This window comes from Miscanthus floridulus, unplaced genomic scaffold (genome assembly GCF_019320115.1).
Source record: "Miscanthus floridulus cultivar M001 unplaced genomic scaffold, ASM1932011v1 os_1969_1_2, whole genome shotgun sequence".
Taxonomy (NCBI): Eukaryota; Viridiplantae; Streptophyta; class Magnoliopsida; order Poales; family Poaceae; genus Miscanthus; species Miscanthus floridulus.
The window spans coordinates 15,192-19,440 of NW_027098017.1; the positions used below are offsets into that span (position 1 = coordinate 15,192).

The following is a 4,249-nucleotide window of genomic DNA, read 5'->3' on the forward strand; positions in this document are numbered from 1 at the left end:
GAGATACCCGGGGTATCATAGCCCCGACAACTACTCATTCCTAGCCTAACACAATTCTCTCTCCTAGAAGAGTTAGAATCAAGGACGACTCCTTCTCAAGAGGGGGGGAATGATGAGAACATCCCAACCAGACATGCTCTCTCAAGTGTCAACCATTCACCATACAACACCTAGAAGATACAAGTTAAGGGCCACTTAAATGAAGTTACGCCAAGAAACTACAAGAGTAGGTGAAAATTCATTCCTAGCTAAAATTCACTTTGACATATTTGAGAATATTATATTTTCTAAATAATGTACATATGTCTTACTAATATTGACACAAGGAGCTACTGCTGGACCAAAGGAGAGAAGATGGTTTAAATGGACGCTGAACCAGCATACCACCTTGTTGACAACACAGATCGCCACAAAAGAATCTGTCATAACTCTTGATTCCCTAAAGCATTGGAGGTCCTAAGTACTTGATGGAGACTGGTTTGGATATCCCACTAAAGTGATTCAACTAGATTAGTCGAGACTGCTTAGTCCTCTCGAATTCGACAGTACTGTCAGAAAGAAACTACCATAACTCTTGATTCCCAAAGGCTATGGTGGTCAATGAGTTCTTGTTGGAAAGCTTATCAAGTTTAGTTTCCAATGCCACCAGGCTAGACTAGTTTGGATTTATCAATGTTAAGATTCATCTAGTTTAGTGACGACTGGTCACACGGTCAACAATATTATCGAGGATTTATATATATTCAACTTTCCATGAAAATTGTACCATTATGTAATGTTTCATGCTGCATGCTACACATGGTGGGAAATATTATCAAGTTAACTTTCTACTGCATCAAACGACACAACATTTGGACTTCCTAAGATGGAGCAATTGCCAAATTACTGAAGATTGCTCAGATGACCAACAACCACTCAAGACCTGTTTAGGAATTCAGTTAGAGGACACCTTTTCACATAGTCTATGTTCTCTTTCTTGTTTATTTTCATACCCATCTAGGAGGGTTGTTTCTAGTATAATATCTCTTTGCTTCTTAGCAAATAAAGACTTTTGATAATCGAATATAAACCCCTTAGTTCACCTGTGTGCTAACAAACTACAGAGAGTGATCTCTACCCCTTTGCTCTTGTGTTTTCCTCCATGAAACTTATAGAAGCAGTTCGCATCATCGGCACCCAATGTGTGCTCCTGGTCCATTGATTACAGGTTGTGTAGGTTAGTTCTTTGAGAGTGTGATTGAGCAAATCCTTGGTTTAGGCTACCTTATAGTGATGGTGGTTGGCTCTCCTTGTATGTGTCATCAGGTTGCAATAGTTCTCACAACTTGCAGCAAGTTATCCGGCTGTTCTACAGCTAGTTATCAAGATTGTGGTCCTACTTCTTGAAGATTGGGACCAAAGCTTCATCAATTGTATATCAGGGAAACCCTAGGATAGGTTTTTAGAAGATCCAGTTCACCCTCTTGCCATCTTTGGGTCTTAAGTCCTATGTGTGGCCTATGGATACTACTCTATACTAGATGGTTTGATAAAGTCGCCCAAACCGTCAGACTTATGCCTTGGCAGATAGGTTGAACCCTGTGAACTCGAACGGTCCGAGACCCCTATCCCGATAGAACCAATGAGCTACATGTTACATGTTCCTGCCTTAATTTGTTAACGCTTACTCTCTACTATGTTCTTGCTTATATTGAGTATGGTGCTCACCCTCAAGGTCAAGGGCACACTTTTGAGTTTTTTTTTGTGTGTTTGACACATCTTCAAGTCAACACATACCTTCCATCGTCACAAAACAGGAATCAGATCACCCTTATTACACGAGAAGTTTCACACTCAACTATATATAGGAAACATCCATATGACTCGCAAACATAGAATTACCAATTTGTTGCAATGTAGGACGCACGGCTCAGCAGTCCCATGATCATGTTACGAGCGATGAACCTATTGGCAGCCTCGGTGAAGTGGATGCCGTCCCAGGAGACGAACTTGGACGGGTCGGTGCACGTCGTCGACGCCGGCGTGCCACAGAACGCGATGAAGTTGAAGTTGTTGGGGCCGCCGCCGCCCCCGCAGCACGCGGCCAGCGGCCTGTCGCCGAAACCGTACAGGGCGGGGCAGGGGCGGATTCACACCCCGGGCTAGGGGGGCTGCAGCCCGGGGTGGCGCCCAAAAATACAAGGAGCAGCTCTTCAATGAGCAGCCCAAAACAACATGTATTGTACTATTATTAGTATATGGATGCATGATTTTTAGTGGTAGAGATTATTTAGCCCCCCCTGGTGACTCGTCTCTGGATCCGCCCCTGGGGCGGGGGACGCGATGACCTTGAGCACGGGGCGGTAGATGTCGGCGTAGAGGAGGGTCAGGGACCTGCCGTAGTTGCTCCGGAGCTCCCTGAGCATCATCCTCAGCCTGTAGTTGTGGTGCTCGGCGAGCACGTTGAACCGCGTGATGCAGCCGGTGGTAGGGTCGTAGTCTCCCGGACCGCTGGGGAACAGGGCCAGCTGCTGCGGCTCGCAGCCGATTGGCACTTGGCAGCATCCCCGTGACCACCAACGTCCTCGCCCCGGCAGCGATCATGGCCTGCTCAGCAGGTTTATTAACAGATGAGGAGAGCAGTTTGGGGCCGGGAGCATTGGATGGATCACGCTGAGACCTGATGAGACGACTGAGCAGAGTGGACTCAGATGCTTACGGTCAGGGCCGAACGGATGGCGCCGATGATGTGTGGAACCAGGCCCACCGCGACGTCGACGGAGTCGTTGCTTAGGGCGACGAAGTAGTCATTGACACCGATCTCGCCGACGTAGAAGACCGACTTTGCCATGATCTTAGGCTGATCTGTTACACGAGTTTTAGCTTAATTAGATCGATGATCGATCAAGTGACTGTGACTGATATATTGATCAGATAAACTATACTCTACGGGCTTTAGTTAGTTTCCACAAGAAACAAATACTAATTAGGAGTAGTTTTAACCGCAGTCTGATGCGTCGAGTAGCTGCAGAACGTTCTGAAACCAGCTCGTCTCATTAGCCAGAGAGATGGGCACGAACGGCTTTATCCCCTTGGTTGCTAAGAACGCCTGGTCCAGCGCCGTTGCACCACCCAGCGCGAAGTTGGCCCCGTTCACAAAGTCGGCGGCCGTCCTGCCGGCGAGGTACGGCGTCGGCTCTGGCACCTTCAACTCCTCCACTGCATATATATATATATATATATATATATATACATATATATATATATATTTTGTGAATGGGCTTGAACGTGATGAACACTGACGAATGAATGAAACATACGTTTGATATTGATGACATATATACATATATACCGAGGAAGTCGAGGATGAGCCTGCCGTTGGAAGCCCGGCCGCTGGGATGACCAAAGTAGGTCTCCCCGTACGGAGGCTGGGTGGAAGGCCCCCCTGCAGTCACCGGGAAGATGGCCCCGTTTCCCGTGTCAGTGAGCGAGTTGCCGAACGCGAACAAGCGGGTGTGCCGCCGGCGGTTGCCGCCATCGGCGTCCGCATAGGCGGGGGTTAGTGCGCCGCCGAGAAGGATTAGCAGAAGCGGCACGGCCGTAAGAAGACGTGAGGACGGCGCCATTGAGAACGGGAAGCGCGGGTGTGGGATTGCTTGCTGATCTATTTCTAGTATTTGTAGTGGCATCGTGTTTGGCGAGATTGTCATGGCGCCATCAACATGATTTCACCTTGATCAAGAACCCTCTTTCATGGAGCTGAGGGGGAAAAAAAAGGAGATTTAGAACTTCCCTCGTTATTCACATGGATGCATTATATTGTTCCTGGGTCCCATCTCCTTTGACATAGTATTATACAATTTCAAGTGGCCATTTAATTCGCTGCATGAGCAACACGGAAACAAGTTATGTCAGTTAGACCAAGTACAGTAATTGCCTTAAAATCAAGTACATGCTAACGCAGAGGAGAGAGAGCTTAGCTCTTATGCAAGCAACAAGCTAGATATCGAAAGGATTGCACCGGTGGACCCATACAATAAAGTGAATGTGACAAGTACAATAAAGTGAATGTGAGAAGGATTAGGAAAGAAAAAAGTGAGACAGGTAAAAGTAACAAAAAAATATTTATTGTAGACAAATAAGATACTACTATTGCATAGGTTGGTTCCTACAACTTGGCTATTAGCCAAACACATCTATTATTGGGCTTGCACTTAACACTATGTTAGGACTACTAATAACTGTTGGATTGGAACCCTCCATCACTGTT

At 46.6% G+C, this 4,249-nt stretch overlaps 1 pseudogene; it reads right to left on the reverse strand.

The window, feature by feature from the left end:
• Positions 1 to 1,819: 1,819 nt before the first annotated feature.
• On the reverse strand, positions 1,820 to 3,712 carry LOC136534474 (GDSL esterase/lipase At1g28600-like; annotated as a pseudogene).
• Positions 3,713 to 4,249: the final 537 nt, after the last annotated feature.